The following is a 22,355-nucleotide window of genomic DNA, read 5'->3' on the forward strand; positions in this document are numbered from 1 at the left end:
CTCAGGAAAGGCAGACATAACTTCAGGGCATTGGTTTGAGCTCAGCTCTGATAGCTGGTCCCTGTTCCCTGCTTTGGTGCTTATGGGCACATGCTTTTGGCCAAATTCCTTAAATTCTTAAAGCCAATTTCCTGAGAATGGGGGTAAAAACAGTGCATCGCTCTCCAAAGGTGTGAAGCTGAAGTGAGGGGTGCATGTGTGAAGCTGAAGTGAGGGGGCGGCGCCACCCTTCCTGTCCCTTATGACAGAAACACCTAAGGATAGAAAGTTCCCAGCCTTCTCTTCCCAGATCGCACACAGTGGGGTGTTTGCCACTTCTTTGTGGAGGTTGAGTGATTCTTTGAAAACTCAGTCCTGGACTAGTCAATATTTCTATCTGATCATACACTTTTTAGGTTTATTTTCTAAGAAAATCACGTCATTCATATGTATTAGTGTGCAATATCCTTTTACATTTTATTTACATTTTAATATCCTTATGAGTAGTTTTCTTCACTTTGTTCTTTGTTTTAAATGAACTTATTGCTGACTGTGCTGAGTCCTCGTTGTCGTGCACGGGCTGTCTCTAGCTGCGGTAAGCTTGGGCTGCTCTCTAGTTGCCCGCGCAGAATCCTCACTGTCAGTGGTTTCTCCCGTTGTGGAGCCCCAGCTCCAGGGCAGGTGAGCTCAGCAGTTGTGGAGCACGGGCTTAGCTGTCCGGTGGCATGTGGAACCTTCCTGGACCAGGGATCACACCTGTGTCCCCTGCAGGTGGACTCCGAACCACTGGACCACCACGAAGTCCTTCACTATGTTCTTCCTACTGGTTTTTCTTTTTCTTGAATAGTCTTTTAAGAACTCTATTTTATTGACCTTTCCAAAGAAGCAGCTTTAGATAAAATAACCAGTTCTACTGCTTTCATTTTGTAATTCATAAATTTCTGCTTTTATTTCATTCTTCTCTCTGGCTTTCCTTGGACTTTGTTCTGTTACTCTCTTTCTAGAGTCTTGCATACCTCATTCACTCATGTTCAGACTCACACACTTTCAACAACGGAAGGAGGTGGAGAATGGCACAGGGTGGCTGTGGCCTGAGGTCCTGCTCCAGCCCTGTGGCTCTGTCATCCCTGTGACCTTGGACAGGGCCCTCAACTACTGGGCTGTGGGGCCTAAGAGAGGCTACTGATGCCACCCAGGAGGATGTACCAATGCCAGCTGGTGGCTGGGGCCTGGCAGACACACAGGGAATTCAGCAAAGAGAAGCAGTGAGCTGCTGTCGCCTCCTTCAAGCTTTGACTTCTAACGTTCATCTCCATGGCCAGACCCTGAGCTGGTCCCCAGGAACACAGGTAAACATGACGACTGGCCCTGCCTTCATGGTACACGTTGTTTTTTAACTATGGTAATCAGGCTGTGGTTTACTGAATGGTTACTTGAAGAAGTGACGAGAAGTAGTTCTAAACACTACTGCTTTTTTGAATCTATGGCTCCCTTTGTTCATTGCTTAAAGTGTTATTTTTATAAATGTTCCACGGCACTCAAGAAGGTATTCTCTGATACGTTCCACATTCTGGATCAGTCCTTCTGTGTGTTTTTTGGTCTGGTTCAAATCCAGTCTTTTTGTATGAGGAATGTGGTTACACTCTCAGCACCTCTTCTGGTTCTCCTCACGTCCCCCAAGATGGTTCAGCAGCTCTGTTCTCTGTGTTTTGCTGCAGCATCATTGGAACAAGATCTGCCTGTTTGACTGCTGCCTGCTTGGAATTCCCTTTGTCTGATGTAGACAGGGCAGACCTTCACCCCACCCCACCCCCGGCCGGGCCATGTCTCATTTGCATTTGACTGAAGTACCTGTGGAGAGTATTTTCAACTGGAATTTGAAACTATTTTTACGCCTTTCTGCCTATGTATGTGTGTTCACTTTACATTGTTAAATTGGTGCTATTTTGCTTTTTCCACTTGAGGTCACGTTGTGGGCACAGTTACCCTCTGAAAGCATGCACCTGCTCTAGTTGAGGCCCCTGGGCATCCCAGGTGGGAGACTGTTACTGGTGCCTTGTGAGCCACAGCAGCTGGGGCCCAGCATTTTGTGATGACAGATGACTGTCACAGACGCCTTTGGGCAAATCCCTCATGGCCTTGCATTCCCCACTGGAACCCCAAAGGGAAGCAGCAGTTGCCTAGTGCTCCTTGCTCACTGCCCTGTGCCCCCCAGATGGCTCTCAGTGGCCAGTGACGCGCTTACATTTGCTCACTGACTATGAGTGTGTGGTGGTTTCTTGACACCACCTTAATTTCAACCCTTTAGTCGGTGGCACGTTTCCCTGTGTAGATCACCCCCTGGGTTTCCCAAAGTACAAACAGTGAGGGCCTTGTCACTAACGTGTCAAATTAACTCTTTGCTCATCTTGCAGAGTGTGTTTTGACTACCCCCATTTCTGGGGCCTTTTAAGGTCAGAGCTTTGTTGCTTCTTCATCAGGTTGGGACTTAGATGGCCATGCACGTCTCTCTCTCTCCTGCTGCAATAAGTAAGTGCTGCCTTTTGTTGTGTGTTTGGGGGGGGTGAGTTGAAGGAAGGCTGTGAGGGGAGATGGGCTAGAGAGAGGGAAAGGGACACAAGGGATGTGGGTGAGGGGATGGAGGCTCGGGTCACAGGCCTGGCTCTGAGCCCGCCTGGTGGGCCCCAGGCCTTGGGGTGTGGGGTGTGTGTGAACGGGGTCAGCTCCGCTCACACCTCTCAGCCTGATGTTTGTGGCCCCGAGCAGGTCTGGGTCCTCTCTGAGCCTCTCAGCCTTTCATCTGGACTTTGCAAAGGAAGGGGCTTCTGAGCTTCTCGGGGCTGACAGCAGGGGGCCAGGAGCCCTCTCCCTTTGAGAGGCCGGGGCAGAACTTCTGGATGAAGATTACGGAGCTGGGAGGGGTGCACCCACTGGACCAGTCGTGGGCCCAGGGGAGGCAGAGCCTGGCCTGGGAGCAGTGGGTGCTGCGGGCAGGGGGCTGAGAGGGAGAGCTGCGGGAGGTGCTGGCCAGGGTCCACAGTGAGCCCCTTGTACCTCTGGACCCTGGAACGCAGGCCCCACTGAGTCGGTGAGAGGAGAGACTGGTGGGGACCCTGTGCTTCCGACTTCGTCTTCCAGTCAAGGCAGTTCCCAGGAGGGATTCCACAGATGACGATGGCTGAGACGGAGGACAGCAGGCGAGGCAGGTGGGCATGTCTCTGACCCCAGGCAGCCGGGGCACAGCAGACCTGCAGGACCGTTGGCATTGGTGCTAGGCCTGAGTGCTCAAGTTTCCCCTGGCTCTTAGATTTCCTGTTGTGATGAAAGACTTAAGATTTTTGTCTTTCATCCTAAAAGTAATCTGCATAGAGTTAAAAAATCAAGCCATGGAAAAGCTAGAAAACAAAAGTAAAATTCCTTTCCCTCACCCATCCCAGCCCTACTACGCAGAAGTGACTTCTCAAGTGTCTCAGGGTCTCGGAGGTTTCTGCACCCATACACATCCTGTCACCGCTGGCCCTGTCCTAGAAGCATCAGGATTGTAACTCGTGGGTGGGTTTGCCCGTCGGATGTCACGTGCTCCCGGACGCTGTGCAGCGCAACACGACAGCAGACACATCTCTGTGAAGCTGAGGGGACGCGTGTCCCCTGGCTGTGCCTGTGAAAGGGGTGTCCGGGGAGGACTGAGCCTGGGGGACGGGGAGCACGGAGCCGCCGCAGGTGTTTCTTTTCCTAGATGCGGCTCATGGCCGCATCCAGGTTTTGCTTTTCACCTTTGAGTCTGTGAGAAAATGAGCAGGAAAAAGCAAAAGGCGCTGGTGGTGGCACGCCTGGCACTGCTGGGCTGGGGTTCGAGTCCCTGCAGCGTCCCTGCTTCCTTCCGGCTCCCCACTCCAGGCCCTTCCCGCCTCATCAGGCATCATGGTCCCCAAGGAGAGAGGTGTGGGGGTGGGGCACCCAGGGCCTCTCCCAGGAGCCCTCCAGCCCCGCTCGGCCCCTCAACCCCTGGAGGGGCCTGGCTGAGACAGCAGACATGGAAGGTGGCTGGAGCTCAAGGGCTCTACAGGTTGCAGCCCCCCTCCCCCAGGCCACGTGTGGTGGGCGGACGTGGAAAGGGGAGGACAGCCAGGGTGTGCTCCCCACCTGGCCTTATCCACCCAGGGCTCCTGGGATCAACTCACCACTGCCCTCCTCTCTGCTTCTGAGGGCCAGGAAGGGCTGGGTGGACAAGGTAGGCCTGGCCGAAGTGGGCAGGTCGTGGAGTGGCCCTGGGGAGCGGGGCCTCAACAATAAGCAGGCCTCGGTGCAGAAAACGCAAGAGGGGCCTGAGTGGCCCTGAGCCTGCACTCTCCTGGCACCTGGGACTGGACGCAGGACCCCAGGAGACCCCAGCTCAGGACCCAACAGGGGTGGCTATGATCCTAGGCAAGCCCCAACACAAGCTGACATTGGGTGCCTCGTCTCTCAGCCTCAGAGTTTCCCTCTGCCCGTCCCCTAACTTTGACCAGCTTCCCTCATTCCCACCTTGCAAGAGGTCAAGAGGATCACAGCCCATTTTGCTGGACCTGATGCTGACAGTCTGCACCTCGGAGCAGGGCTGCCTGGGCTCCAGTCAAACCCTGCGATTCCCGAGGGAGCCCCTGCCCATCATTGCAATAATCTCTCCCTTTAACAACACGCATCCCATAAAGAACAGCTGGAAGCAGGAGGGGAGGTATGCCAAGTTGGCCTGGGACACAGGGCTCTCGGAGCCCAGTTTGAACACCAGGCCCCTGTAGGTCTTCTCAGCTCAAACTCCAGTCACATGATGGGACAGGTTCTCCCAGGAAGCCGGGCTCCCATACCTGGACAAGCCTGAGGCAGACACAGGCTGCAAGCCTGGAGTGGGGTCGGGGGAGGGATGGGGGGCAGAACTAGGAAAGAGAAGGGTGCGGGCCAGCCAGCCTTGGTTAAAGAATTCCTTAATAAGGGGCCTTGGCTTGGGCCTCCTGAATGAGAACAGTGGCTGCTTTGCCATCATCTGCAATGCCTCAGCCCCTTGGCAAGTTCTGGTGACAGAATCCCTCTTTGGAGATGGTGTTTCTTGAGGGTGGTAAGAGGAGACAGAGGAGGCTATGATCCCAACGAGCAGACTGTCCAGGCCTGGGTGGTGAGATCACCATGTCCACCAAGGTGCCCATCTATCTGAAGCTTGGCAGGCGCAAGGGCAAAAAGAAGCCGTGGGACCTGGCTGACAGGCTTATGCGCATGCATGAGCAAAGGCACAGAGGCACCAGAGTTAATGCCAGAGGGGAGCCAACACATGGCAAAAAGAACCTAGGTCTCCGAGTCCAACCTAGCCTGTGAGAGTCAGTTTCCCCATTTCCAAAATAGAGTCAGTGATACCTGCCTTGCAGGGTTGTTGAGAAAATCAGGGCTAACATTGCTTAATTTGCATGTGTGCGTGCATGGTCAGTCATGTCCGACCCTCTGTGACCCTATGGACTGTAGGCTGCCAAGCTCCTCTGTCCAGGGAATTCTCCAGGCAAGAATACTGCAGTGGGTTGCCATGCTCTTCTCCAGCAGATCTTCCCGACCCAGGGATCAAACCCATGTCTCCAGCATCTCCTGCAATGGCACATTTACCACTGAGCCACCAAGGAAAGTGTAGTGGGATTTAAACTCAGGTCTGTGAGAACCCAAAGCTGCCATGTCTGAGTGAAGAGAGGTTCTGAAGTGGAAGAGACTGGTGGGGGCATCACAGCTGGTCTACCACCCTAGAGTCCTACCACCCAAGGGCACTGTCCTTCAGGCCCATCTCTGGGCCAGCTCTGTAGGGCCCAACACCACCTGGCAGGGCACGGGGCAGGGGCTCAACCATTTTCACAGGGGACTGTAGGGACAGTTGGCCTAGGAGGAAAGCCCACCCCGTCTTGAGTACCACACCCACTTCCAGAGTTTAAGTTGCCTCCTGCTGGAGCTGGGTTAGGATACACGCTCCCACCAAGCAGAAGAGCCAGTGGCCCCACAAGTGAAGCGAGAAGGAAGTGGACACCAGCAGCTTTCCCACACACTGCCTGCCTACTCCTGGTGGGTCTCTATAAATACCCTTCCCTGAAGGTACTCAGAGCCTGTCTTCTGCTGCTGATCCCTCCGTGGGTTCCCACCTCCACCCCTTTCAGGGCAGAGCCTGGTTCCACGGATCCAGTCACTGTGCTCTCTCAGTCACAATTCCAGCATCTCTCCCCAGCTTAGAGGCCCCTTGAGCTTGTCTGTAATACAGGGGACACGAATGCTGGCTGCTTGGCCGAACTTCAGAAGCCCTTCCCTAGGGGCCAGGAGGGAGCCGCCCTTGGCCAGCATGGTCCCCTTTACCTCACTGATGTGGGTGATGGGCATCAAACCCAGCGGGGGAAGCCCTCCACGTCCTGCTGTGGGCCAGGGGTAAGGTCAGGCAGGCCTCGCCAGGGGCACCCTCCAGACAGCAGTCTAGCCTTCTCGGTTCCTAATCCCCTATCCCTGAAAAGGCGGAGACCAAGAAGTCTGACCCACCCACTGGCCGAATGTCTCTCCCTCTCCTCATCTAGAGCTGCTGTGGGAGGCTGCTGGGGGCAGCAGGAGCTCCATAAACTAGCCCTCAACCACAGATCACACCATGACAGCATGATTAGGCAGGCCTTGGGTCTGTGTCTGAAGCAAAGAAACAACCACCTTTCTCTCAGCCACTGGCCTCCAAGGATGGGAAGAAACCCAACATGTGAAAGGAGAGCATTCCAAGTAGGAAGCAAGGCGGCAGGGGCCTGGAGGTAGAAAAGCATTGGGTTCAATTTGCCAGGAGTCGGGGAGACTAGTGGGCTACAAACAAGGTTGGAAAAAGGGTTGGGCTCCGATGTGTCTGCTCCTCCGACCTGTGGGACTCGAGTAAGGAGATGCATTTGAAGAATTCTGAGGCAAGTTTTAATTACAGGTCTAACTCAAGAGGCTACTTATCTAGTCTGTGCCAAACACTGTTCTGAATATTTTATAAATACGTGAACTTGGGACTTCCCTGGTGGTCCAGTGGTTAAGATTCCAGCATCTGCGACGTTCCACAGCCCGGCAGGGTGCCAATTTTCCAGCTCCTCAAGGCCGGACGAGAACTGAGGACGCCATCTTGGGCACGCCCTCCGAAAGCCGTTGTGCGCCCAGGAGGATGCCTGCGCCCCGCTGTGGATCGCAGGGGGCGTGGCGAAGAGGATGGGGGTGTGGCCTCAGTGGAAGGCGTGAGGCAGTGATGCAATGCGCCTCTAGTGGCGGCTGGGTTCGTGCTCCTGCTCTGCCTCCGTTGGATTCCGTTTCCACGGTTACGGCGGCCTTGCGAGACAGTGTCCCAGGTAAGATCTAGGTAGAACTGAAACATGAAACCTGAGAGACTGAAGTCTTCAGGGCTCCGAGGAATGGGAAAGCAGTGCCTCACCCTGGGTCTCAGGAGGCCTGGCTTGCCCGGCACATGCCCCTTCTGTGGCTCTCTAGGATGCTATCTGGTCCACAAACACCCATAAGAGCCACGAACTGTCCTGGATTCCCATACTCCTTCCCCTACCTCGCCCAGCTCCTGACTTCACTATTCTCTATCCTCCAGTCGCCAAGATGCAGCTGTTTGTCTGTGGCCGGGAGCTGCACACTCTTGAAGTGACCGGCCTGGAGACCGTTGTCCAGATCTAGACAAAGATAACAGAGTATCACCGAGCCATCCGCCCTTTGCCAATCCTGTGGCTCCCTAAGAGAATACTCTTGGCTCTCCCTTTCCTTCCTCGTCCCATGTAGCCTCCCTGGAGGGGCTCACTCCTGAGGCTAAGGGTGTGCTTCCGGCAGATTTCCCCTCAGAATGAAGCCCCCCTGGGCCAGTGTGGGTAGAAGCCCTGACTACCCTGGAAGTGGTGGGCCGCATGCTAGGAGGTGAGTGGAGCTACAGAGGCCCCAGACTGGTGCCCAGAGGGTGTTTTTGACCCTTAGGTTTATTTTGTTTGCCCTGCACAGCGTCTAACATTTTTTGTTTTAATTTACAATATCTTAATGAGCCAGCTCATTTTGTGATCAAATGCAGTGCTGCTGCTGCTAAGTCGCTTCAGTCATGTCTGACCCTGTGCGACCCCATAGACAGCAGCCCACCAGGCTCCCCCGTCCCCAGGATTCTCAAGGCAAGAACACTGGAGTGGGTTGCCATTTCCTCCTCCAATGCATGAAAGTGGAAAGTGAAAGTGAAGTCGCTCAGTCGTGTCCGGCTCTTAGCGACCCCATGGACTGCAGCCTACCAGGCTCCTCCGTCCATGGGATTTTCTAGGCAAAAGTACTGGAGTGGGGTGCCATTGCCTTCTCTGGATAAAATGCAATATCTGGCTTCAAAAATTGGGAAGATCTAGTGACAATAACTTGTGTTATCAAATACCAAGAGTCTGCCCTACCTGACTAAGGGCTGCTCCCCTTGGAAGGCTCTCCAGTTTGCTACAGTCCCTCCTCCTCCCTGTTACTCCTCAAAACGGTGTCAGTTACCATTTTTCAGCAGGTTTGTGCTGCTGCTTCTCTCAGAGAAAAGAAAAATGAGCTCTCTTTTTGTATCTCTATCAAAAGTGGGACAATGAAAGATGGATCCAGGGCATTGCATGTTTCAAGAAAAGCGGGAAGGAGCCTATTTTTTTTTTTGGAAGTAAAGAATAGCCCCGTGTGTTTAATATGCAACCAAACCTTGTGTCAAAAGAATCCAACTTAAGACACCATCATGAAACAAACCATAGTAAGAATTTTGACTGGTACACAGAAAAGATACATGATGAAAACCTTCATGAGCTCAAAAAAAAGACTAAACTTTCTACAGCATTTATCATCAAATACAAATAAAACAAGTGATGCTGCTATGAAGTGCAGTTACATAAGCGAAAAAATTGCCCAGGCATCAAAACCTTTCACAGATGGTGAGTTTATAAAAGCATGTCTATCCAGTGCAGCTGAAATCATGTGACCTGAACAGAAGCATTTGCAAACGTAAGTTCTACATGGAAACACTGTTGCTCAGCAAGTAAAAGATATGGCTGAGAACTTACAGGATAAGTTGTGAGAAAAAGTTAAATCATTTGTGACATTTTCTATTGCAGTTGATGACAGCACATACATAAATAATATGAGCCAGTTAATTATATTTATCTGCAGCGTTGAGAATTTTGACATCACTGAAGAACTTTTGGACATGGTACTTTATGACTTACTCAGCATCTGAAGATGACTTATTTTTGCATGTTTAGAAAAGTCTCAAAAAGTTTGATGTTGACTAGTCAAAATTAGTAAGTGTGATCACAATGGTCCCCGTGTGATGGTCTGTAATAACATCGGGCTTGCTGTAAAACTTTAATGCAAGTCAAAATGTTTTTGCAAGGATGCAGAACTTAAATCCATTCACTGCATTATTCCCCAGGAATTGTTTTATACTAAGAAGTTAAAACTAGAACATGTCATGGATGTAGTCATTAACACAGTGAACTGGATACACTCTCATGGCTCCAGTCATAGATAATTCAGTGTTTTGCTTGAGGAATTGAATATACAATATGATAATCTCCTTTACTATACAAAGGTAAGGTGGCTTAGTCTGTCATGGTATTGAAGAGATTTTTTGAATTGATAAAGGAGATAGATTTGTTCATGTCATCCAAGGGCAAATCCCTTCCCCAGCTCACCAGTGAAGATTGGATCAGAGGTCTGGCCTTTTTGGGTGACATTACAAACCATCTAAGCATTTTGAATACTTTTCTGCAAAGACGTTCACCAAATAGTTACACAAATGTATGATAGTTTGCTCTTTCCTAGTAAAACTGAAACCTTGGGCTACTCATTTGGAGTAAACAATCTGGCTCACATTGAGATTAGTTTACAGAAATGAAAGTTATGGTTTAATCTACATCTCCAAAATTGTAGAGTTGAGCATTGCATCCCAAAAAAGATTCTTTTGATTTCAAACATTATGAAAATCAGCTCACATTGTTTAGCTCACCTTTCTTAACTAACGTTGATAGCTTTAACGAAGAATTACAAATGGAAGTTATTGAACTGCGGTGTGATACAGTACTGAAGACTAAATATGATGGCATTGGGGTACCAGAATTCTACAGATACTTGAGCAAGAGTTCCCCTAGATATAGAAACCATTGTGCAAAGATTCTGTCCATGTTTGGAAGCACCTATGTCTGTGAACAGCTATTTTCTGTCATGAAATTGAGTATAACTAAATTTTGCTCCCAGTTAAAGGATATAAGATTGAATTCAGTCCTACACACCGAACTTCAAAATATGAGACCAGACCTTGATATCTTGGTGCAGAAAAAAAAGGTGTCAGGTTTCTGGTTCCAAGTCAAAGGAATAACAGATAATGAAAGAAATGTTTAATAATTATAAGATCTCTATTTTTAAATGTGTATTTCTAAATTTTATCTTTGAAATATCTAGTATTATAAATTTTGTATGTTATGTGCTTATACTGTGTTTAATAAAAAAATTAAGTTACCACACTTATTTTTTGTGTTTTTCTACTGGTCTCACACCTTGAGCAAAATGTACCTGAGTTGTAGAATTTCTGTGGCTGTTTGAATGAAATTGTGGCTGTTATTAATTTTTGCCTCTTAGCCCCAGATTTATCCTTCATTGTCTGCTCTCCAAAAACAGATCTGGGCCTTTAAATATCTTTCCTTTGACACCTGGCATGATGTTAAGCTTTGTCGGTAGAGGGCACTGGACACGTATTGCCAAAGAAAGGAGTTTTCCTTTCTGGTCTGCTCACTTGGCAGGTTCCTGCAGTATGGATGACGGATGGCAGGTACCAGGCTCCTGCAGTGCCCAGCAGTCAGCAGCCCCCAGGAACCAGCGGCCTCCCCTGCTTCCAGCAGTTACATAATTGAATCCTTCTGCTGAGACATTTCCCCATGAACAGCTTTCCCTAGTACCCTAGAGGGCAGATTTCCAGCAAATTCTTTCACTGTGACATAGAAGCTATTTCTCTGTTATTCCATAAGCCTGAACCATACCCTATCCAACCAGGTGTGAATTTTAGCCCTGCAGTGGGAAACTTCTTCCTTGGGCACCTATTTCAGCCCCGGGGGTAGTGGCTGCTTCTTGGACCTGCTCTTTCTTTAGAGTTTTCCTTATGCCCATTGTAGTTAATTCTTTATATTAAATTGTCCCTGTTCAAGTTACTGTGTGTTTTCTTTCTCCTGATTGCACCCTGACAGACTCAGACCCTATTTTTTCTTATCTGTCTTGGGATTCCCCCCAAATAAGACTGGGTTCTGGGCAACAAAGAGGCCTTTGCCTTTGTCTTTGCCTTTACTTGAGTCAGCAAGTCACCTAACAAAAAGCAGATGTCCCTGGGACCTGTAACACTTAATTAGGCAGACTCTTAATTATGTTTATAATAGTTGGTTTTATCTGATAACTATTATACCTCAACTTTAAGCTGATTTTTTTTGGGGGGGGGGGCTATGCCACATATCTTTCAGGATTCTAGTTCTCTAATTAGGGAATGAACCCAAGCCATGCCAGTGAAAGCATGAAGTCCTAACCATTGGGCTGCCGGGGAATTCCCTAAACTAATTTGATAACAAGAAAAAAAAAATGATTGAGCCAATTCAACAAATATTTGTTGGCAATATACTATATGCAAGACCCTACTCTGAGTGCAAGTCAGTTCTGTCTTTTGTTCATTCCTTGACCTTGATCTGGTTACCTTGTCCCTTTGAGCTTTACCTTTATTCATAAAATGAGGCTATTACTGCACATATTAGTTTTCTGTTACTGCATTCAAGTTATATCAGTGTGAAATGGCTTAAAACAACAAATATTATCATACTGGTATTTCTAGGTCAGGAATCTGGGAGTGGCTTAGCAGGGTGGTTTCAGCGAGGGTCTCTTAAGAGTTTGCAATCAAATTGTCAGCTGGGCCTGCAGTTCTCTGAAGGCTTCAGCAGGATGAGAGGATCTGCATCCAAGATGGCACACACATGGCTGTTGGCAAGAGGCCTCAGTCCTTGGCCACCTGGGCCTATCTGTAGGGCTGCTCACAGCATGGTGGCTGACTTTCCTGAAGCAAATGGTGTGAAAGAGAAAGACACAGTATCTTTATAACCTGATCTTGAAAGCGACACACCATCGCTTCTGTCTTATTCTGTTAGTCACTGTATTTATCATGTATTTTATTTTCTGTGTTCTGATGCTCTAACATCTGGGGCCGTGCTGACCCTAAGATTAGCCAATCCCAAGGGATATAAACTAACCAATCAGAGCTTATACCCACAACCACCTCCTTTGTCAGGCTCTAACACTCTAGGCCACTGTCCGTATATACTAATCACTTCAAGGCCAGGCATCAGACAGTCCCTGTGACTCAGAGCCTGATGAAATTATTCAGAGTTACCAATACTAAACCCAGCCGTTCTGCCTTGCCCATTCCTTCCTGCAGAAAATACAGTGAAGGCTCTCCCTGTGGTTGCAGTCAGCTATCAGCTGGGGCTGCAGTCAGTCTGAAGGCTTAGCTGGGCTGGATGTTCATGATGGCAAACCAGCTGTGGTCCTGGTTTAAGCTGGGAGCTCCAGTTGGCTATACATGAGCTCTCCAGCATGGCAGTCTTGGGGGGGTTAATAACGGAATCTGACACAGTTGATGTCTCCCTCCTCCAAAAACATATCCAAGTTGCTTCCCTTTCACCACACTGGCAACTGTTTCTCAGCCTCCTTTCTGATTCTTTGTCACTTCCCAAATTCTAAATGTTATAGCTCCTCAGGCTCTGTTGTTTTTCATTTACACTCCCTCCCCTGACGCACATTCCTCTTATTCTCCTGGTTTTAAATGGGTGTTAATGTGCTCCTAACTCCCAAAGTTGTACCTCCTCCTAGACCTCTCTTTCCTAACTCCAAAACAGAGCTGCTGATTTTTCTCTTCAAAATCTCCTGCTGTGGTTGATGGCGGTTCTGGTATTCCTACTGCTCAGACTGAAGACCCTGGCCTTCTCCTTTGTTCCCTTCTTCTCCATAGCCCACAGCCATTGAAACTTGTTCCCTGGGTTTAGAGACTAGAATCCCGAGTGACCTTGGAGAGAGCCCTTTGGTGGTGTTATTAGGGGCAACATCAAAGCTGACACTTTCTCAGAACTTTTAGACTATTTATTCAGTAGGCATTGACTGGTCCACTGCTGTTGTAAGATTGTGCTTGGATCAGGCAGGCGGGCAGGGTACTACATACCCAGTAGGGGGCTTCCTGCATCCCAAAAGGGAGTCTTGAAGGCCGCTGAGCAGTTAAAATTAATAGGGAATTCCCTGGTGGTCCAGAAGTTAGCATATTAAAAAGCAGACATGACTTTGCTGACAAAGGTCTATATAGTCAAAGTTATGGTTTTTCCAGTAGTCACGTAAGGATATGAGAGTTGGACCATAAAGAAGGCTGAGCGTCAAAGAATTGATGCTTTCGAATTATAGTGCTGGAGAAGACTCCTGAGAGTCCCTTGGAGAGCAAGGAGGTCAAACCAGTCAATCCTAAAGGAAATCAACCCTGAATATTCATTGGAAGGACTGATGCTGACGCTGAAACTCCAATCCTTTGGCCACCTGATGCGAAGAGCCCACTTATTGGAAAAGACCCTGATGCTGGGAAAGATTGAGGGCAGGAGGAGAAGAGGATGACAAGGATGAGATGGTTGGATGGCATTACCGACTCAATGGACATGAGTTTGAGCAAACTCCAGCAGATGCTGAAGGACAGGGAAGCCTGGCGTGCTGCGGTCCATAGGGTCACAAAGAATTGGATATGACTGAGTGACTAAGCGATAACAAAAACCAGAAGTTAGGACTCACTGCTTTCACTGCTGTAGCCTGGGTTCAGCCTCTGGTCGGGAACTAAGATCCTGCAAGCTGCATGGTATGGCCAAATAAAGTAAAAATAAAATAAGCAAGAACATAGCTCTTGGAATCCCCACCTCACAGCTTCCTGATTTCTATTTTACGTATATTTGTATCATGTGGGGTCTGATTTCCTCCAAAGCCAGTGCGTGTGTGTGTGTGTGTGTGTGTGTGTGTGCACGCGCTTAGTCACTCAGTCGTATCTGACTCTTTGTAACCCCATGGACTGTAGCCTGCCAGGTACCTCTGTCCATAGGGATTCTCCAGGCAAGAATACTGGAGTGGCTTGCCATGCTTTCTCCAGGGGTTCTTCCGAACCCAGGAATCAAACCAGGGTCTCCTGCATTTTGCAGGCAGATTCTTTACCAGCAGAGCTACCAAGGAAGCCTGCCAGAGCCACTAAGAAACAACAAATTACCATGAGTAGCAGGATTGCTGCAGGTGGGCAACGGGCTGCCAGACTCAAAACAGGGAGAAATTAAAAAGAAGAATTCCAAAGGTCCAACTGCAGAGGCCGCTTAGTGAAGGACAAGCAGCCTGGCACACGTCACCAGGGGCCGATGAGGTCAAGACTGGGGAATCCACAGACCACCACCGGAGGGCCTGGCCTGTCTACTGTCACAGTCTCGCTGTGTGACCTTCAGTGAGTCACTGAACTTGTCCTCAGTCTTTTAGTTTTTGATTAGAAATATTAACCTTTGTCCTGCCTATTTAATTAGAAAAAAAATTCACTGTATATATACAGTTAAAATGCAGCATAAATACAGGGGTTATTATAAGACACTGGACAAGGTACATGAGAAAACAGAAAGAGTCTAATGTTTATTGACCACCTACTTTGTGCCAAGTACTGATGCTTTGCTTCTGTGCTTTCACTCACCCCCAAAAAATACCCCTTAGTGTAGCTATTATTGGTATTGTTGTTGTTCAGTTACTAAGTCGTGTCTGACTCTTTGCAAACCTATGAACTGCAGCACACCAGGCTTCCCTGTCCTTCACTATCTCCCAGAGGTTGCTCATCCATTGAGTCGATGATGCCATCCAACCATCTCATCCTCTGTCATCCCCTTCTCCTCCTGCCTGCAATCTTTGCAGCACTGGGGTCTTTTCCAATGAGTCGGCTCTTGAGAGTCCTCTGGACACCAAGGAGATCAAACCAGTCAACCCTAAAGGAAATCAACCCTGAATATTCACTAGAAGGACTGATGCTGGAGCTGAAGCTCCAATACTTTGGCCACCTGATGCAAAGAGCCATCTCATTTTTGGTATAGTTTTATTTATTAAAGAAAAAAAGAATACAGAGGAAATAACTAGCTTTTTAAAAGTACACTGCCAGAAAAGAGCAGCAACTAGGCCTTCATAAAAGACGAAAGGCAACCTCCATCTTCAGGTTCAGCTGGATCTAGCAACAAATGATAGAATCAGTAGGTCAGGAGTTCCTTGGTGGCCTAGTGGTTAAGCTTCCTGCTTTTACTACCTTGGCCCAGGTAGAATCCCTGATGGGGAAATGAGATCCCACAAGCTGCATTTTGCAGCCAAAAAAAAAATAAATTGGAACGATACCAAGCACAGGCAAACATGTGAAGCCACAAAAATTCTCATGCTCTGCTGGTGAGACTGTAAAATAACACAATGGAGAATGATTTTGCCATTTCTTATAGTTAAACATATAATTACCATATGACTTAGCAATGAAAACATATATCCTCACAAAGAGTTTTACACACAAAGAATGTTCAGAGTGGTCTTATTCATAAAAACCCCCAAATGGACATCCTAAATATCCATCACAGATGAATACATAAACAAATTTCCGTATGTCCATACAATGGAATATTACTCGGCAACAAAAAGGAGAGAACTACTGACACATGTAACAACATGGCTGAATCTCAAAAATATTGAAAACAAGCCAGACACAAAAGACTTGCCTACTTTTTATGATCTTATTTATAGAAATTCTAGAAAGCCGCAGCTAAAGTAACAGAAAGCAGACCCGTGGTTGCCTGGCTGGGTGGTAGTGGGTAGACTGACAGCAAAGGGACACAGGGAACCTCAGGGTACAACAGAAATTTCTCTTTTTAAAATGTTTATTTTAAAAAAATAAATAAAAAATAAATAAATAATAAAATGTTTATTTTATTTATTTATTTGGCTGTACCAGCTCTTAGTTTTGTCCCTTGGGATCTTTGATCTTCATCTTTTTGTTGTGGCATGGGAACTCTTAATTGCCGCATGTGAGATCTAGTTCCCTGACCAGGCATCACATCCAGGCCCCTTGCATTGGGAGCACAGAGTGTCAGCCCCTGGGCCACCAGGGAACTCCCTACATTTATATTTCAGCAGGGCTCAGCAGGAAAATGAACACGCTAGAACCAGGCACACTATACAAACACGAGGCAAATGAACAGAGCCAGCTGCAGAAAAGCCCCCTGCTACCCACACACTGGGTCTGTGTGCTGCCAGCCCTCCTGTTACAGAGCTTGGAAAACAAGTCAAGGTCACTCTGTCCCCATTTCTAGCGACGGCTGAAGGCTGGGCTGGGCCGAGCGCCTGCTTGCTGTTTCCTCCCACTCCAGCCTTCATCTCCTAAACTCACACTGAACTTCAACACCCAGATTCCTGGGGCCTCTCTCCTTGTCCTCTGATCCCCCTCTGCATTTCTTCTGGCCTGGTCTGACTCTGTTTTGCTTTGACCCTGACACCAGCTTTTCATGTATTGATTTACTGACTGCTCTGGATCTCTGCTGCTCCTCGCGGGCTTTCTCTAGCTGTGGTGAGCAGAGGCTACTCTCTAGTCACACTGTGAGAGCTTCTCATTGTGGTTTCTCTTGCTGCCAAGCACGCGCGCTCTGAGCTCAGGCTCAGTAGTGCTGCACGGCCTTAGTTGCCCCGAAGCATGGGGAATCTTCCTGGACCAGGGATTAAACTCGTGTTCTCTGCCTTGGCAGGCAGATTCTTAACCCCTCAACCACCAAAGAAGTCCGACATCAGCTTCTCCCTTCACTGTCCTGGGGTCTGATGAATCCAGTACTTGGATAGCTTTGAAATACCTCCTTTAGCGTCCTTCCAGGTATAGCATTCCACAGCAGGAGGAAATCACAGTGAACATCCTTGTTCAGCCAGTTTAACAAGCATTTTCTGTTCCTTCTGTACAATACAAACCACTGCTAAGTGACATGAGAAGGCTGGTCTGAGAAGGAAGTCTCCTGGAGGACAGCAGAGCCTCACAGTGGGGAGCCTTGGAGAGCCCTGGGGCCAGCTCTGCCCCAGGCGGAGACCACCTGTGCATTTTTCAATAACCTAATACAATAAATACCCTTTTTTGCTTAGCGCCTCTTAAGCTGGTGTGGAAGTTTCAGGTGAAACTCAAGGAGGTCTGGGAGACCTTGACGTGGGCCCTAGTGCGCTAGTGCTGACATGCCTCAGGTATGCGATGTCAGGCAAGTAATAACGGGATGAGGGCATGTCTCTTGAGGGGAGAAAAAAGACCAGTCCTAGACCTGACTCGGAGAAGGCAATGGCACCCCACTCCAGTACTCTTGCCTGGAAAATCCCATGGACGGAGGAGCCTGGTAGGCTGCAGTCCATGGAGTCGTGAAGAGTTGGATACGACTGAGCGACTTCACTTTCACTTTTCACTTTCATGCATTGGAGAAGGAAATGGCAACCCACTCCAGTGTTCTTGCCTGGAGAATCCCAGGGACGGGGGAGCCTGGTGGGCTGCCATCTATGGGGTCGCACAGAGTCGGACCCGACTGAAGCGACTTAGCAGCAGCAGCAGCAGACCTGACCTGCTGTGGGGCAGGAAACGTGAACTCTAGACTGGCTTCTACTTCCTCACTGAGCTGTCTCTGGGCCTGTGTTTCCCAAGGCTGTGGAGAGGCTGAGGGAGTGAAGGCTCGGCCTCCATGTCCCCTGCCCAGGCTGCCAGCTGCACCACAGCCACCCGCTCCTCAGAGGGCAGTGTGCACTCCCCCAGGGGACTCTTGGGGTCAGAACTCGGACTCGTGACTCAGAACAGATACATCCACTGCCAACTGACGCGATGGGAGAGGCAGGGGAGGCCAGGCTGCCTTGCCTACTAGCTCCCACTCATCTCTGTGACTGCCTGTCCCCAGCGCCAGCACACTGGGAAGCCCCTTCAGGGTTCAGACTTTTCCTCTGGGCAGCAAAGAGGGGCTCCTCCGTGGCCCCCGCTCTGAGGAGCACAGGAGATTCACAAACTGGACCTTGCTGGTTCCTTGGGGCTAGAACTTGAGCCACAGTCTGGTGGTTCTGACCATGGCTCCCCGCACCCCCACCCCCCACTCCCCCCAGCCTCCGTGGGCCTCAGTTCTGCTATTTAGACATTATTTTCCCACCAGCAAACCAAGTTCCCTGCCTGCAGTGTCCTGCCCAACTTATCCACCAGCTCATCCTTCCTGGCCTAATTAAAGCACCACCCACTCTCGGAAGCCTCTTCCAAACTCGTGACCATGACTATCTCCCTGACGCAGGTTCCCAATGCGCTGGGTGCCTCAGTTACAGCGTTGGCAGGCCCACGCGCATCACAACTATTTATAGATGTCTTCAACTCCCTGGAAGGAAAGCGACTCAACCCCCAAAAGCAAGTTCTAGAAATATGCTTAGGAAGGTAAAGAAACCTGGGAAAAAACAACGTTGTGGCCTTCGGTAGGGGGTGTGTGTGTACTTTTACTTCTTGCTTCATACATTTCATCGTTTATAAAATTATCAATATTACAAGGCTGTAAATATTACAACCCTTGAATTTGTTAGAAAACAACATCTTTAATAACATTCTACATGAAATGTCACATACTTCTTACATGTATTCCTAGGTATTTTATGGTTTGTGTTGCCATGTTAGCACTTAAAAAGAATAAGGTAGGTCTTATGTGCCAAAAGAGATTTTCAATTCTAGTTTTGAGAAAAAGCAGGCTGCAAAATAATTTCTTCAGAATAATACCTTTTATAGAAGAAAATCTCCAGCCATTAAAATGATATTACATTTGTATATATGTATATGTGATATACACATGTATCAATTAGGGTGTAAACATATTTGTATAGCTATATATACATATATGTGTGTGTGTATATATATACACACAGTACATTAATATATGTATGTCTGTATATATACCCAAACAAGAGTGTATATATATTCTTCACACTGATATATTTGTGTTATATATATGATATCTATGTATCATATATATAAACAGTTGTCAACTTTAGGACAGGTTGAGGGGGACACAATGGTTCAAGGGGTTTTGACAGCACTATTTAAATTTTGTAACAATAAAGTGGTGGATATTTCTAAATAAACAATAATATAAATACATCACAGGATGCAATCAGGAAGCCTGAGGTGGGAGAGGCGTCATTTCAGCTAAGCCCATGAGACACTTCAACAAAGTTTAATTGGCCCTGGCAGCTGAGTCCGGTTGGACATCTTGGTTAGACAGTTTCTGGAAGAGTCACAGTATATAATTTTCAAAGTTAAAAGCATGACTCTTAATATAGGGTATGTGTCAAAGATTACTTAACGCCTTAAGGAAGGTACCCGTATGGGGGAAGAGCTAGTTCAAAGAGAACTGGCGAGACGGAAGTATCGAGAGGCACCAAAAGCGAAAGTGCTGGAGTAAGGCTCTGGGTTACACACAGACTGGCTGATGACCTACAGGGGTCACTGTTACCTTGGGGGTCATCTTCTCTACCTGCCAGAGTTATTCACAGCTTCGCAGTCTGCTTAACACCGAGTTGGAGCTGACAGTCATCCTTTTGCCTTTTCAAATTCTGACTTTTTTTCTTAACTGCAGTGTTGCTGCGAACCTCTGTGGATCGCAAGTTTTCTCAGAGCGACTGGTCTGTGCTGGGTGGAGAGTGAAGTGGCCACACTCGGTGGCAGCACTCTAGGCTACTCTAGGTCTGGGCCACTGGAGCTCCTGTCTTGAGAGAGCAGGAACCAGGCAGCCCTCTGCCTAAGGTCAGGGAGCCCTGCAGCAGGACTCTCACACTCATGTCTTCAAGGAGGCTGCAGGGCTGAGCTGAGACTCAAGGACAAACTAGAATTCACCAGGACTGGGGCAGGGGACAACTGGGTGAGCCAGGAACACAAGGAGAATAAACCGAGAGAAGCCAGGGTTTACTCAGGAAGGCTGGGGTGGGACAGGACCAAAGACTGGTTCATCAAGTTTCCTGAAGGCAGATGACCTGGGGCTCTGGGGAGGAGGTATGCGGCACAAGGGAGAGGCCCTGGCCTGGGGAGGAGGCCGCTTGTGGGTGCGGGGAAGGGGACTGTGGAGGAGGCCGACTCAGCAGGTGAGGCTCAAGTGAGGAAGCAGGGGACCTCAGGCTGACAGAGGGCAGCCCTGCCTCACCCTGGGGCCTTCCTGTACCGCCCAGAAAGAGGCCCAGCTCTAGGGTCCTTCGAGAACCCTTTGGCCCCTGTGCTCCTGCCCCAATCACGTTACCGCGCCTTTGGATCAAGGACCACAGTACCTGCCCGACACTGTGCAGACACCAAGATGGGCCAAGCCGATAGGAAAAGCAGTTCTCAAAGGCCCAGGCCCACCGGGACCCAGGAGTTCCCGCCCCATAAGCCCCTCCTTCCCAGCCAACTCAGACACTGGCCAGGCTTCAGACATGGGGCCACCAGCAAGTGGCAGACCAGGGAACAGAGGCGAGGGGACCATGCAGTTCAGAGGGGGCCCGCCCCGCTGGTGCCTGTCTCAGCCCCAGCTTGCACGGAGGCAGGTTAGACACGACAATAGATTTTCCGGAGGCTCAGAGGTAAAGAATCCGCCTGCAATGCAGGAGATGTGGGTCTGTGGGTTCCATCCCTGGGAAAGATCTCTTGGAGAAGATCCCCTGGCAACCCACTCCAATATTCTTGCCTGGGAAATCCCAGGGACAGGAGCCTGGAAGGCTACAGTCCAAAGGGTCGCAAAGAGTCAGACACGACTTAGCGACTAAACCACCACCACCACCACCACCACCACCAGGGACTCCTAGAAGCCGTCCGGTGGATATTTACTGGGACAGTCAAGGGAGGAGCCACTCTGACTGAACCACCGGAGGATCTGGTGGGGTAGGGGCCTGGCTAATCTGCGGACATTGTGTCTCTCCCCGCCCAGAGATCCCCAGGCTGGGTGGGTGAGAGGAGCCCAGGCCCCTTCTCTGCCCAGGGTCTCTGCCTGGGCCTTACCGATTGGGAAACCTGGTGCCTTTGCACGTGCACTGCCCTCCCCCAAACCCCTCTTCTCGCCTTGGTGAACGCTGGAGCCAGCGCTACACCCAGCTACAAAGCAGCACACCCTCCGGAAAGCCTTCTCTGCGAGCCTCTACCACCAGCTCCACTCTCAGCCTCACTTTCAGACCTCCCTCAGACGGGGGACCCAAGCGCGTGCTCGGGGCCTGTCACTTGTGCGAAAAGGCTTTGGGGCTGGGGAACCGCACAGGGCTCCGGGTGAATGGGCGGGTCACTCGGCCTCTGGAAATCGGGTGTCAAGGGACTCTGGGCAGCGTGGAGGGGGGACAGTGATGGAAGGAAGGAGGGGTGTGGTGCTCTGGGGCTCTGCCCGCCCCAGGTTGGGGTGGGGGGGGTGGTGGTATGCAGAACTGCAAACCAGGCTGGTGCCTGCGCTCCCTCTTCCCCTCCCCTCCTCCTCCCCCTCCTCTTTCCCCCTTCTCTCCCCTCCTCCTCTCCCCCTCCTCCCCTCTCCGGTCCTCCTTCCCCTCCTCTTCCCCCCTTCTCTCCTCTCTCCCCTCCTCCTCTCTCCGGTCTTCCTCCCCCTCCTCTTCCCCCCTTCTCCCCTCCTCCCCTCTCCTCTCCTCCTCCCCTCCTCCCCCTCCACCCTTTCTCCCCTCGGGGCTCGGGTGGCAGCCGTGGGCTGAGCTCACTCGGCTGCAGTGACGCGCGTGCTCCAACTGTGGCCCCCGCGGCCCCGCCTCGGAACCGAGCGGGCGAGGGCGCCCGCAGCTGCGTCAGCTCCGCCGCCCTGCAGACGCGGGTCTTCAGCCTGAGCTCCGCGCCGGGGAGGCGCAGGGGTGGGCGCTTCTCAAGTCTGGGGGCCTGGGAGGCATGACTGCGTGAACGACTCTGGCGGCTGCGGGGACGCAGAGGGGTCTAGGGGACTGAGCCAGCAGTCTCCGTGTGTATTGCTTTGCTGGACTTGACTTCCCACCCCAGGTTATTCAAAGTTAACCTCACACCGCCCTGGGATAGAAGGCTCTCCTAGGTCCTCACCAGTCCCCAAGGTGGGACCCCAGACCAGTGGCCATCCAACAGGGCCAGCAGGTTCCTCCCAGTAATAAGGAGCTCACTAACTATTACTGCTAAGAAAGATCTTAACAACCCCTGCCCATTCATTCACGCCACAGATATTTACCAAGCACCTACTGTGTGGCAGAGGCTGGGCACTGGTTTAGATAATGAGGATTAATTTAGCGCTGATAAAATAGAGCCTTGTGGTTGA

General features: G+C 49.8%; 1 long non-coding RNA gene across 1 annotated transcript in view; it reads right to left on the minus strand.

The window, feature by feature from the left end:
* Nucleotides 1-1,408: 1,408 nt before the first annotated feature.
* LOC112444863 (uncharacterized) overlaps nucleotides 1,409-22,355 on the minus strand; it is a 48,701-nt gene continuing 27,754 nt past the window's right edge. The window contains exon 2 of the long non-coding RNA XR_009493394.1: nucleotides 1,409-7,658. This is a non-coding gene — a long non-coding RNA (uncharacterized lncRNA). The remainder of the gene's footprint in view (nucleotides 7,659-22,355) is intronic.

This window comes from Bos taurus, chromosome 29 (assembly GCF_002263795.3).
Source record: "Bos taurus isolate L1 Dominette 01449 registration number 42190680 breed Hereford chromosome 29, ARS-UCD2.0, whole genome shotgun sequence".
NCBI lineage: Eukaryota > Metazoa > Chordata > Mammalia > Artiodactyla > Bovidae > Bos > Bos taurus.